The sequence below is a fragment of the Pantherophis guttatus genome, chromosome 5 (genome assembly GCF_059756535.1).
Source record: "Pantherophis guttatus breed Tessera chromosome 5, ASM5975653v1, whole genome shotgun sequence".
NCBI classification, from domain to species: domain Eukaryota; kingdom Metazoa; phylum Chordata; class Lepidosauria; order Squamata; family Colubridae; genus Pantherophis; species Pantherophis guttatus.
The window spans coordinates 11,662,289-11,677,791 of NC_142067.1; positions in this window are offsets into that span (position 1 = coordinate 11,662,289).

Sequence of the window (15,503 nt, forward strand, 5' to 3'; positions counted from 1 at the left end):
TTCACACATGTCAAAAGCATTGAAGCTCTTCTGGATTGAAAAGATTAACCAGTGACATCACCACAGCCATGGGCATATCCAGTTGAGTGCTCCTTTCATGTCATGCCCCCATCAGAGCCTGAACTGATGGAAGAAGATGAGCCAGAGCTGGAGCAGACAGAGATCGAGGGGGCGGCCTTGTTGGCCTAGGGAGGAAAATGGGGAGGAGCAAGCCCAGTCAGGGCAGGGCCTTTCGGAATTGGGACTGCTTGTAGGCAGGGAGCAAGGGGGGCTGGATGACCAGGAGAGTCTAAGCAGTGAATATGAGAGACAGAGCTCAGACAATGAGCAAGGACCACCCACTCCTGATCCTCAAGCATGGAGAGTGGAGAGAAGGCAAGAACAGAGCAGACTGATCTGACTACTCAGGAGCAGAGCGCCCCGTTCTTCTTCACAGGCACACCTGGGGACTGAGCCTTAAGGTGATGCTGTGAGGAAGGGCATTTGTCAGGAACAAACACTGAATTCCTGGAGTGTTGAGTGCTGACATTTGAACTTTCCTGGATTCCTTGCATTCTTTCTGGATTTCTTGCTTTGCAGCCATAGTGCTCACAGAGTTGGGCTGGATTAATTGCAGCTAGAGGCTACCTGAGGTGTGTGTGTGTCATCACTTTGCTCTGGGATTTGCCAGAAACGTGGGAACATTTGGGGAAATTTGGAACTATAAAGGGGTGGTTTGAGCTGCCAGCTCCTGTGTTATCTCTGTGCCGTGTCCCAGATCACCAATATTTCATGTCCCTGGAGGAGCTGGAGTGAAGGACCAGAGCTCAACCCTGCCTCATGACAGCTCTCAGGTCTCAAACACAGGCTTGCTAATCTCCTGCCCAGCATGCCAACCAGTCAAGCCACCCTGCTTCTTGATTGTGCTCATGAGTGGCTAAGAGAAATAATAATTGTGTTTACATTAGATAGTCTCCTTCACGTTACAAGGCAGATTTGAATTTATTTTCCCCCAATGCTTGTGAGACATTTGGGATGAAGATGAACATACTTTTTAATCAATCACAGCATCTCCTTGGTTGGGATAGAATCACAAGGCTGTTTCATAGCAATCGTTCTGGCACTGCATTGGAACTAAATTTCCCGTCATTTTTCACCTTTGGCCATGAGAGTTAAGATAACATTTGGCGACTGTAATGTTTCATGTTTCTTCTGAAAAGCTGTTTTCTATCTCAGCTTTCTCCAGTTCAGTACCCTCCATTTCTCTTCACACAACTTCTCCTATTATCAATCATTGGCTATAGGTCATGGCTAATAGGAACTGTAGTCTCTTATGTCAGAAGACCATCATATAGTACAAATATCCTTTATTATCTAACCATCGATCAGTAAACAATTTCAAAGTCCCAGGTCATTTCTCATTTTATTTAGCATCTTCTCCAGGGATAGGCTTCATATTACCCCTAAACTAATTCCCAAATAATTTTTATTTTGTTTAATTTTCTTCCTCTTAATGTCTATGGAGATTCTCCATCATCCAGGTCATGGTTGTCCCTTTTTTAGTTTTTAATGGTTATTAATTGTTTAGTTTTAATTTGTTAATGGGTTTTAATTCGACTGTTTTAATTCGGCCCAAAGTATATAATTCTTTTAATTAATTTTAAATTTTGTATTGTTATGTATTTTAGTTTTGGCTGTGCACCGCCCTGAGTCCACCAGGAGAAGGGCGGTATATAAATTGAATAAATAATAATAATAATAATAATAATAATAATAATAATAATAATAATAATAATAATAATAATAATAATAATAATAATAATAAAAGGTGCTTTTTTCAAGAGGCAACTGAACTTTCTGGTTTTTCTTTGAAGACGTTTCGCTTCTCACCCAAGAAGCTCTGACTGGATGGTGGGGAATGGAAGCATTTATATTCCTTGCAGACAGCTGATCATTTGCATTCTTTTAGCTGGTTGCTAAGGTCACCTGGAGGTTTATCTGTGTCATCAGGGTCACCTGAGTGGTGCAAATTGGTGTGGAGCCTTCTTGGAACTGCTGAAAGGACTGTGTTGTAGATTTGAGATAGATGATGTCCTACCCCTCCCCCTCTGTTGAGAGAGGGCTGTTCAATTTTGACATAGATGGCCTCTTGGACCCCTCTTTCAAACCAGCAATCCTCTCTGTCCAAAATATGGACTTTGTTGTCTTCAAAAGAGTGGCCTGCGTCTTTTAAATGCTGAATCTAGTCCTGATATGTTTGTTCTCCTATGTTGTGTCATGTATTTATGAAGTGGTTGTTTTGTTTCCCCAATGTACAGATCTGCACATGGCTCACTGCATTGGATCGTATATACCACGTTGCTCAGTTTCTGTCTGGGTGTTTTCTTCCTCTTACTTTTAAAAAAAATGCTTCCACGGGGGAAAAATAAAAAGAATGTTATTAAAGTATTGCTTCACTTAAATCAAGTATAGGGTGGCATTGGCTGCTATATTAAATGGTTGGAGTAATATATAATTGTCATCATTGCCATGTTATTGCATTTAGAATAGTTTCCAGTTGATAGGAATCAAAGAACTAAAATACATAGCTAGATTCTACATGCTGACCCCGAAAAGGTGATTTCTCCTTCATTAGGAACTTATTGAAATGTTAAATATTTCATGAATGAGCAATAATAATTACGGCTTCTGTGATGTTTAAGACTATTTAAGTGCAGTATAGTATTTCAGCATTTATTAGACTTCAACCCTGCCAACAACAGTGTGACTACTTCACAGTATTTATGTGGCTGTTTTGAGGCAGGTCAGAGAGGTGCCCGCTCGGATTCAAAAATTGGCAGAATCAGGATTTCTGCAAATTAGTATGATTTTTTTTAAGCAGGAAAAATATGGTTTTTTAAAAGAAAAAAATAACAGCTTAAAAGTTGAAACCAGAAAAAATAGTTTAAAACATCTAACAGACAGGAAGCAGCAGGTGAAGCTAAGCAGAATCACATCAGATATCTGTACAATTAGCACAGGGGTCCCACAAGGCTGTATGCTCTCTCCACTTCTCTTCTCTCTCTATACCAATGACTGCATCTCAAACAATCCATCTGTTAAACTACTGAAGTTCGCAGATGACACAACAATGATCGGTCTTATTCGAGACAACCATGAATCCGCATACAGATGGGAGGTTGAACAACTAGCCTTGTGGTGCGACCAGAACAATCTGAAACTGAACACACTCAAAACCGTAGAAATTGTGGTGGACTTTAGGAGAAATCCTCCCATACTTCCACCTCTTACAATACTAGACAACACAGTATCAATAGTAGAGACCTTCAAATTTCTAGGTTCTACCTTATCTCAAGACCTAAAATGGACACCTAACATCAAAAACGTCATCAAAAAAGCACAACAAAGAATGTTCTTTCTGCGCCAACTCAGAAAGCTCAAACTGCCCAAGGAGCTGCTGATCCAGTTCTACAGAGGAATTATTGAGTCTGTCATCTGCACCTCTATAACTGTCTGGTTTGGTTCTGCAACCCAACAAGACAGACACAGACTTCAGAGGATCATTAGAACTGCAGAAGAAAAAACAATGGCTACCAACCTGCCTTCCATTGAGGACCTGTATACTGCACGAGTCAAAAAGAGGGCTATGAAAATATTTACAAACCCCTTGCATCCTGGACGTAAACTGTTTCAACTCCTACCCCCAAAACAATGCTATAGAGCACTGCACACCAGAACAACTAGACACAAGGACAGTTTTTTCCCAAAAGCCATTACTCTGCTAAACAAATAATTCCCACAACACTGTCAAACTAGTTACTAAGAATGCATTACTATTAATCTTCTCATCGTTCCTATCACCCATCTCCTCCCACTCATGACTGTATGACTATAACCTTGATGCTGGTATCCTTAAGATTTATATTGACTGTTTCTCTATGACTATCATTAAGTGTTGTACCTTATGATTCTTGATGAATGTATCTTTTCTTTTATGTACACCAAGAGCGTATGCACCAAGACAAATTCCTTGTGTGTCCAATCACACTTGGCCAATAAAGAATTCTATTAAAAAAAAGTTTATAAATATTGTACATTAGTCAGATAACATAGGGAAAGTTAGAAACTAATACAGATTGTCCTTGACTTACAACAGTTCATTTAGTGACCGTTCAAAGTTACAACGGCACCAGGGGTGGTATTCACTTACCTTCGCTACTGGTTCACTACTGGGAGCACATGTGCCACCTCCGTGCATGCGCAGAGCCTTCCGTGCATGCGCATAGCATCAAAAATGGGATGTGATGACATCAAGGTGGGTGGGCGGAGTCTCCCGTAGCTACCGCTACTGGTTCGCCCGAACCAGATAGAACCGGATGAATACCACCACTGAACGGCACTGAAAAAAGTGACATATGACCATTTTTCACAGTTACAACCTTTGCAGCATCCTCATGATCATGTGATCAAAAGTCAGTGCTTGGTAACTGGTTCATATTTATGACCATTGCTGTGTCCCCGGGTCATGTCATCCCATTTTACGACCTTCTGACAAGAAAAGTCAGTGAGGAAGACAGGTTTATTTAACAACCGTATTACTAATTTATCAACTTCAGTTATTCACTTAACAACGGTGGCAAGAAATGTCATCAAATAGAGCACACCTCATGTCAGCTTTGGAAGCCATATTAGGCCAGAAGCTTCCATGCTGCCACCTTCTCATGTGTGGGGAAAGTAGGAGTGGGGATTTAGTAGGGGGGTTGTTGGTAGACATAAGAGCATTCTTCCTGTCGGTCAAGGTCAGGGCAATCCGGTATCTGGAGAAGGAGTGGTCGGAGTGCTGAGTCAAGATGGGACGGACGTTGATTGGAGCATGTGATCGACTGAGGAGTGAGGGGATGGTTTGGGGGGTTTTGATTTACTGAGGGAAAACGTGAACCTTTCAGATTCGGGTTTTCCCAGATGTGCCAGTTTATCTATTCTAGTAAAGAGGACTTTGGAAAATGCTTGCTTCCGTGTCTTTACTCGAAGTTACTCGGGTTTTCTGGAACGCTGATACCTCACTTAACAAATTCTCACTTAACAACATAAATGTTGGGCTCAATTGCAGTCATAAGTCAAGGACAACCTATATCTGTAATGTCTCCTCCTCCTTTTCCTTGTTTTCCATCAATTTAGTATCAGTGTTTTCCAATTTTAAACTGAAGTAACTTAACATATACATACTTTTTCCTCATCACATAGGAGATTATTAGAAAAAGTCTGAAATTTCAAAGAAGAGGCTGAGTACTGAAAACTTTTTAGAGCCAAGATATTATTTTTTTTCAAAAGCTTTGGTGAGACAATGATCAAGGAACCATCTATAGAAAAGACCACTCAATCTCATTTTGACACACAAAGTACCTCTTCCAAAACCGAGACGTGAATGACACGGATAAAACACACAAAGAAAATTAAAGTCAGAAACTGTTCACGAGAGAACATTTCTTATATTAAATATGGAATTGTATTTCAAATGTAATAGCTTAGGCTCATAATTACCAGTGATTACTGAAATATTACACTAATGGCATGCAAATTAGAGGCACTCTCTTATTAGATATGATCATTATAGGAAAAATGTATTCTATTAAATTTTAGTCAAATTTTAAACGTGACTAAATAGCAATGTACGCATCTCAATCCTTCAATATCCAATATGAATTTTAGTTCATCTACACAGGTGATTGTATATGGATTTTAGACTACCTTCCAGGGTAACTCTTGACCCACGGAATCTCAAACAAAACCTCTATCAATACTCTATTGTCTTTATAAAAGAAATACTTGAAACTGTCCAACTGCATTCATGTGGCAGCATATAGTCTTAGTGAATGTTCAAATTATTATCTTTGCTGTTCAGCTAAGCATGCAGAAAGATAGAGCATTCTAGTTGTCTGAGCTTAAATATTTACCCTGTTCCTAAAACTATAAATGCTATTTTAGAAAATCTGAGGACTGGAAACAGGTCCCATGAAATAGGCAGGAGCTGAACTGAAGAAAGATATATTTAATCTACATTACAGTGATGCAGGTTAAGAATAGATAATGAAGACGCAAGCTTGCATTCACCAAAAAGGGAAGAATAGAATAGAATAGAATTTTTTATTGGCCAAGTGTGGATTGGACACACAAGGAATTTGTCTTGTTGCATATGCTCTCAGTGTACATAAAAGAAAAAATACGTTAATCAAGAATCATAAGGTACAACACTTAATGATAGTCATAGGTTACAAATAAGCAATCAGGAAACAATCAATATAAATCATAAGGATACAAGCAACAAAATTACAGTCATACAGTCATAAGTGGAAGGAGATGGGTGATGGGAACGATGTATATGTATAAGAAAGAATGTTCAATCAAATATTTACAGCAGGGGTATTCAACCTTGGGAACCTTTAGACCTGTGGACTTCAACTTCCAGAATTCCCCAGCTAGCATGGAATTCTGTGAATTGAAGTCCACAGGTCTTAACGTTGACAAGGTTGGACATCCCAGGTTTACAGTATGGGTTTTGGTGAGAGGAGGCAGACCACAGATTGAAGGGATCTGAAGAAGCAGTGAATGGTTGCTAGAAAGAAAGAAAGAGTCAACCATGCTTTCTTTCATAGTTCACACATTTACATGATTGGCTAAACGGAAGCAGGTAGGTTAGCTTAGGGAGGCACACAGGCCATGAGATGACCAAATATAAGACATCATTTTGTTCAAATTTACATTTTTCCAATCTTCAATTGGAAGCAGGAGTTTAAATTGGAATGCTGGAGCTAAGCTTCAGATTGAGTACTGAAGCCTTAGATTTTAAATTGATCTTCCATACATGCACGTCTACATCTATAGATGCAATCAGAGACATTTCGAATCAGTCCTTACAATATTCAGAGCTGGTCCAATCTGAAACAGCACCTCGATTGGGTCTTGGATTCTGGATCTGCAGCAATGGTGGGTTTCAATTTTTTTTACTGTCGGTTCTGTGGGCGTGGCTTGCTGGGTGTGGCATGGCTTGATGGGCATGGAAGGGGAAGGATACTGTAAAATCTCCATTCCCACCCCACTTCAGGGGAAGGTTACTGCAAAATCCCCATTTCTTCCTGATCAGCTGGGACTCGGGAGGCAGAGAATAGATGGGGGCGGGGCCAGTCAGAATTTTTACTACCAGTTCTCCGAACTACACAAAATTTCTGCTACCGGTTCTCCAGAACTGGTCAGAACCTTCTGAAACCCACCTCTGATCTGCAGCCCCACAGAGATTTAAGCATCCTAGTGGACCATCACTTAAATATGAGCCAGCAATGTGCTGCAGCAGCCAAAAAAGCCAATGCAAACTTGGGCTGCATCAACAGAGACGTGATAATGCTGCTTAGAAGGCAATAGTCAGGCCACACTATAACACACACACAAAAAAAGATGCTGAGACCTTAGAAAGTGTGCAGAGAAGAGCAACAAAGATAATAGCAATAGCACTTAGACTTCGTAGTGCTTTACGGCCCTCTCTAAGCAGTTTACAATGTTAGCATACTGCCTCCAACAATCTGGGTCCTCATTTTATCTACCTCAGAAGGATGAACAGCTGAGTCAACCTTGAGCCTCTCAGAATCAAACTCCTGGAGTGAGCAGTGAGTTAACCTGCAGTACGTATTGTATTATAACCATTACACCACTACGGCTCTTAATAACGGTTCTTGAGAGTAAATCATATAATGAACAGTTGAGGGACAGAGGTATGTCTAGCGCAGGGGTGTCAAACTCTATTTCATTGTGGGCTGCATCAGGGTTGTGTTTGACCTCGGGGGCCTGCGGTAGGCATGGCCAGGGTGGGCATGGCCAGCTCAATGTCACTTATGTCAGGGGCATGTGTGGTGGCCCGAGTTCTCTGTCAGTGAAAATGGGTTCCTGAGCTCCGTTTTTGGTTGTGATGGCCTTCTGCAACTCTCTGCCAACAAAAATGGAGCTCGGGAAGGCCATGTGGCCCTCACAAGCTCTGTTTTCACTGGCAGAGGCACCATGGGCCGGTCCTTCCCTGTTTCCAGGGCAGCTCTGTGGGCCAGATCTAAGCATCCCACAGGCCGGATCCAGCCCGCGGTCCTTGAGTTTGGAACCTCTGGTCTAGCATATCAAAGAGAAGGATTAGGGGGGCCATGATAACTGTCTTCTAATACCTGAGGGGCTGTCACAGAGAAGAGCAGCCCAACCTGTTCTCCAAAGCACCAGAGGGTAGGACAAAAAGTCATGAATGGAAGCTTTTTCAAAAGGAGATCCAACCTAGAAGTAAGGAGAAATTTTGTGACAGTTAGAACAATTTATGCACTCACATCAGGGGTGTTATTCACTTACCTTTGCTACCAGTTCGCAAATGTGAGCACACGCACCACCTCCACGCATATGCAAGGCCTTCCGCGCATGTGCAGAGCATCAAAAACGGGATGTGATAACATCCGGGAAGGTGGGCGGAGCCTCCCATAGCCACCGCTACCGGTTCACCCGAACTGGATAGAACCAGCTGAATACCACCACTGACTCACATACAATGACATCCATAAATCTGGAGCATTCTGACATCACAATACAAACACCACCCTTCATATACATATATGCAATGTCACAACGCATGTACCAAATGGATTGAATTTGCATCACCATATTGTTTTTTTTTAATTTAAAAAGTTTTTTTATTTTATAAACAAACAAACAAACAAACAAACAATACATAATCAATCATTCAGTGTATCTTCTGAATACATCTTTTGTGTCTTCTTTTTACTCCTCCAGTGTTTATCATATCTTAATATTATCATTTCCTTTATTATAACATTTCCCCCACATTTCTTACTTCTCTATTAATACATTTATCTATCTTTTAATTTTATTAAAAATTAGACAACAATTTTATCCCCACACAACTTTCAAACCCCTCCCTCCCCACACACACACACCCCTGACTTCCCAGAGCAAAAACAGGGTATAACATTAAACAAGCATAAGCTAAAATATGCTATTTTACTACAAGATTCAAAACTCCCTCACACTTTTTAACTCCTCTTTTAAAAATTATTCATCAACCACCCCTTTATAAATTCTCTTATCACATTTCACATTTGTTACTAAAATCCTTTCCATACCTTCTTTTTCAGCATTACTCCCTAATAAAATTCTAAATTAAACATTTATCCTCTTTGGTCATTCATAAACCACTTGCCAATTTCTGTTTCCAATTTCTGTCACCATATTGTGATGCACGTTTTGTCCTCTGTTTCTTTTTATTCTTCTCCCTGGACACCCAAAGCTCCATTGCAATCTAGGATAAGCAGCCTGTTAAGGTGACAGTTTAAAATTAGGCACTCGATCCTTACAGGAGCATACCCTAAATGCACAAAAGAAAAGGTAAAAATATAATTTGCTCTAAAATGCAGTGTCAGAAGCAAAAAATTCCCAGAAATTTTAATATAGCTTCTGTATCTAAAGTTCCAGCCATAGGTAAATTGAGCCATAAAGCAGAAAAAAAAAGAGATGCTAAAGAACTGAATAGGAAGTTTGGTGAATTTATAAAATAAATGAAGGATTGAATGTGAGGAAAATAAATTCCATTGCAGTTGGTGTAGCTGACAAGCTCAGCTGAAAGGAAATGCCAGTCCTGTGTGGGATAATTTTAAAACAAATCATCCTTTTGCTTTCAAATAATTGTATAATTTAGGAAGACGATGGGGTTACAACACTTAGGTATAACACTTCCCAAAACCAAGCTTGTTCTGCTGCTTAAAACAATTTTGTAGAAGAAAAAAAAAATCAAGAGATGAGCCAGCTCTGACTTCAGATCTGACCACTTTCGAACTCCATTCAGTCACCATAAGGATCACAAAACTTTTTTGTTCTTGGACCAGTAGCTTAGTAGAAGCTTCAGTTTCAAATTATAATGAAAAGACTACAACAGTTATGGGATACAGCAGATGTCCTTCCAGATGTGGACACACTACCAATCCAAGAAGTTCTAGCCAATACTGAAGGATGTTGCTTAGACGATACTTCAGTAACATCTGGAGGGTCACAGTTTCCCCACATTGGGAATATATACATTTTTCAGTCGAGGAAAATTGTGAACTTTTTCGTCTGGAGCAACAGATGGTGTTACCTACGAATTAAGAGAATAAACTATGATCCCAGACAATAGCTTGAATATAATTTTACGGACAAATTAGTGAGCATTGGCAAGTCGCTATCTTTCAATTTCTTATCTGCAACGTTGAGTTAATCAAACACACCTGACAGAACAGTTCATCTGAGATTAAACCATTCACTTAGAGGTCCTGATTTGAGCCCATCTAAAAATACTTAGAGCAAAAGAGAGAGAAGCACAATAAGACCAGCTCTACTAAGGGCAAGTACATGTACCTCTCTATGGCAAGGCTGGGCAACTATGGCCCCTTTATGACCTATGGACTTCAACTCCCAGAATTCCTGAGCCAGCTGGCTCAGGAATTCTGGGAATTGAAGTCCACAGTTCATAAAAGGGCCATAATTGCCCAGCCCTGCTCTATGGGGAAGAAATATAAGAGAAGTCCAAGAACATCAGATTTAACATACATCCTAGCCAGTGGTGGGATTCAGCCAGTTCGCACCACTTCGGGAGAACCGGTTGTTAAACTTTCTGAGCAGTTTGGCAAACTGGTTGTTGGAAGAAATCATTAGGGCAGAGAACCGGTTGTTAAATTACTTGAATCCCACCACTGATCCTAGCCCAACATTTGCGAAGATCATTATAATTACACAAAGTTGTAAGAAAACATCTGAAGATTCCTTAACAGGCATATTAAGTATGGTTCCCCTAACTTCATTGACTTGGGGAGGAAGAACAGAACAAAATGGTGGTCACAGCATTATGATTACAGCATGACCTTGTTTTACATTGGTTAAGATACCAAAAACAGAGAATATTTGCAGCTCAGGGTTAAACTTTGGGGTCCTTGATGCTCTGTGAGCCTGGTTTTCTTGCAGACGTTTAATTATCCAACTGGAGAACATCAAATCAGTGCTAGCATGTGTCAAGATCCTATTCAAGGGCCAAGGTTTCATTCATATCACTGGAACTGCCATCTTCCTTTTTGAGGCAATTGCTGACTATAACCATAGAAAAAAAAATAAAACACAATAAAACTAAGAACTATATTGAAATCCTCCAAGGTCCCTTCCAACTCTATTATTCTGTAAACTTACAAACAGGAGATCTAAACCGCAATGCTAATCCATAATACCAAAGATTAACAAGAGAGAACACAAACAGCTATGTGGTCCAACAGCTAACTGAACTCTTGAATGAGAGGCTAGAAAGTCACAGATTTCCTGATATTAAAGAACTGCACAGCCCAGCAACCCAAACTAAATTACCAGTTAACTCCAGTTGCATTCCTTGGAGTTTTTCATTAATGACTACAACGTCTTAGATCTTCCATTTGTGTCTGAAATATTGTGGCTAGGAATGGATCATTATGATTTTAAGTATTGGCCTCGTGTTGTGATGGAGCTGATTGCAGCGGTGGGTTTCTCATTATGTTACTACCGATTCGCCACATCTGCTCATGCTCCCTTTATGCACACATGCATCCAGTTCATGCGCACCTACCTCCCGTGCATGCGCCCAGCCTTCCTGCGTGCACTTTGCTCGCACACACGCCTTCCACGCATGCACCTGGCCTCAAAAACATGCCTAAATAGGATGGCATAGAGCCAGGGTGGGTGGGCAGGTCCACCAGCGATTTCCGCTATCAGTTTGGGTGAACCTGTCCAAACCGGCTGAATACCACCTCTGGCTGGCTGGCAATCTGACTTGCTTCATCCTATGCTTTTGAGTCTTGAAAATACCTGAGATCTTCAGTCAGATGTATTATGGGTGTGACACAGGAGTGAAATGCTCCCGGTTCAGACCAGATCGGGCGATCCGGTAGCGATTGTGGCAGGTGGTTCAGAGAACCGGTAGCGATGGCGGCGCGAGGTTCCGCCCACCCGGCCGGGTGTTGTTACTTCCTGGTTTTAACCAGGAAGTAATGTGTTTTTTACCCTCTGTGCACGCGCAGAAAGTTTTGCACATGCTCAGAGGGTCTGTGCACACATGTGACGTGTGCACGCACTTCCAAACTGGTAAGGAAGGTAAGTAGATTTCACCCCTGGTGTGACCCTAATCCCTAGATTGGTTTCTCCTCAGGCAAATAGGAAGAAAGACCATCAGGTATTTGAAATGCAGTGCGGGGAATTGACTGCAAAGGACAGAGCTCATTTCATTCCCTAAGGTCTACTTTCAGGGGGATGAAGTAGCAGATGCTGAAGACAAGCGAACAATTAAAAAGATTACCTTCTCTCATGCAAGTATGATGAGCTCTGTTCTCCTAAACTGATCATTTTGTTCCAACTTATTTTCTGACAGCTTTCTTTTCATCTTATACGGCTTATGAGCCATTTTTAACTTCCAGGGCGGGGGTCAGCAACCTGCGGCTCTGGAGCCACATGTGGCTCTTTCACCTCTCTGCTGTGGCTCCCTGTCACTCAAAATACACGTCACAACTGCAGGTCTGTGACACCCACCGGCACATGATTTATTGAGCTTTTCAACCCCCGTAGGCTAACCATAGATAAATCCAAGGGAAAAAAAATTCAGAAGAAAACAGAACGTTTAATTCAACTACATATGCTAGTTTTGTGGCTGCTCAAGAAATAGGCACGGGAAGGGTTTTGTGACTCCTGGTGTTTTCTTTTCTGTGGGAAACTGGTCCAAATGGCTCTTTGAGTGTTTAAGGTTGCAGACCCCTGTTCCAGGGAAAGACCCAATAGTTTTTTTCAATCAATGCTCAGTTTCAGTTGTTTTTTTTAAAATTTGATTTATATGCCGCCCTTCTCCGGAGACTCAGGGCGGCTTACAATGGGTTAAGCAATAGCCTTCATCCTTTTGTATATTTATACAAAGTCAGCTTATTGCCCCCACAAACTGGGTCCTCAATTTACCTACCTTAGAAAGGATGGAAGGCTGAGCCAACTTTGAACCTGGCGAGATTCGAACCTGCAGTAACCTGCAGTAATTGCAGGCATCTGGTCTTAATAACAGGGTGCCTTAGACCACTGTACTACCAAGTTTATCTTTGCTCTGCTAATATTCTCATTATTCATGTAGTAAGGTTTAAAATAACTTCCTTTTCCTTGGAATGATGTATGAGCCATTATAAATTATGTCAGAGATGTATAGTTCAAAATCAGTTCCGTCACACCCAGATGCTCCACTGACTAACCAGAGCCCATAATACACAGTATCTGAAAATGTCCATAAGCATAATTTGATCTTCTCAAAATGATATGATGTTGCACACTGTTGATCACGATGAAATCTCAGAAGTTCCTCTTTTGGTCATAACAGATTAAAAATTGAAATCAGAAACACATTTTTTTAAAAAAATGTTTATAAATATACATAAATTTATATAAATATATAAATATAAATAATATAAGGAAAGTTAGAAACTAATATCTCTAATGTATCCTCCTCCTCCTCCTCCTCCTCCTCCTCCTCCTCCTCCTCCTCCTCCTCCTCCTCCTCTTTGTAAGATCATTTTCTCAACAAAGGAGCCTAACGGTTGCTCTACAACTACAGCAAGCCATTTAGCATCCTCTGGGCACCATGGTCTACTACTCCCACAATTACAGATGAGACAGACTGAGTTGGATGTATAGGATCTGCACCTTAAAACAATAGCTACAGTACTTTAGACAACTTCAATGCTACATCTATGACATCAAGCATTAATATTTCAAATGCCAACTCTAGATCCATCAAAAAGGTGGTTTCTCCCATTTTATATATTTTTGAGCCATGCAATTTTATTGTATAGTACAGTAGAATATGGAATTTATTGCAGTTATTGGCTAGAGTTCTACTAAAAAGAAAATCAGACATACAAAGCAAACCAAAAATAAGCAGAAATGTCAACTTAACTGTTGGATGGATGGATGGATGGATGGATGGATGGATTGATCTAGTTACCCATCTCACATATGTAATACTGGGCAGCTCACAACAGTCCAAAACAATAAACAAAATACAAATAAAAACAACAAATACACAAAAGCATACTAAAACCATTATAAAAACCGTATTAAAATACACAAAGCCATAATCATAACCAGTTACAGAACATCATCCATCCCTATATCACATTCAGTTGAATTGACCTTATAGTGGACCTCCAAGAATAGTAACATAGCCACATCTTCAGATCCTTTCAAAAGGCCAGTTGGGTCAAGACCAATCTTAGGGGAAAATTTTCCAAAGTGTGGGTACCACAGCAGAAAAGGCACACTTTCTCAATTCCATCAGGTGACACTACTTAGTGAACAGGACTCATAATATGCCTCTCCTGCTGAATCTGATTGGATGAAGTGTAACTACAGATAGGTGGCCCTTCAAATATTCTGGTCCCATACAAGATATGGCTTTCTAGGTCATTACCAGCACCTAAAATGAGACACAGAAGAGCTATGGTGGTGCAGTGGTTAGAGTGCAGTACTTCAGGCTACTTCTGCTGATCACCGGCTGCCAGCAGTTTGGCAGATCGAATCTCACCAGGCTCAAGGTTGACTCAGCCTTCCATCCTTCTGAGGTGGGTAAAATGAGGACCCAGTTTGTTGGGGGGCAATATGCTGACTCTGTAAACCGCTTAGAGAGGGCTGTAAAGCACTGTGAAGTAGTATATAAGTCTAAGTGCTATTACTATTGCTATGTTGATAGCCAGTGTAGCTCACAGAGCACATCAGTCATCTGCATTAGATATCATCAATGTGATTAATGTCTAATGCATTAGACATTCGATATCATCAGTGTGATTATATCAACAGCAAATTTTACAAATGCAACAAACGAACGTGGCTCCCATTTAAAGAAACTAAATCTTACTGGTTGCACAGAATGTAGCTGAGGGCTACAATCCATTGTGAAGGACCCCAGACTGCAGGGATTTCTAGAGACTTTAAATAATTTCAAGAAGGCCTTTTTTTTTTTTCTTGTTAATTTCCCCACCAAAAATGTTGATCTTTTAAAGCTTTCTGGAGCACAAGTGTCTGTAATAAGTACAAGGATATATACTGCTTCAGATTCAAAAGCAAAAGGATGCTTCAGAGTAAAAGGAGCAAATTGAAAACTCTTATACCAAACACTTATCTTCCAGGGGTTGAACAAGAGGGCAACGCTGGATCAAAGAGGAACTTGATTTAGTAGTAAAAAAAATGATTTTAAAATATAGAAAGAACAGAAAGAGCATAAGATATAAAAACACCATCTTGGAGGTCATCAAAGACACTGTAGAATGCAATGAAGATAGCTTGGCTGAAAGATATCAAGGCCTTTAGACATCCTCTGTTTTGAAAGCAAATAACATTATAGATAACTAGCTGGCTACCCGTGCTTCGCTACTTATGACCATTTTTCACACTTACGACCATTTTAGCATCCC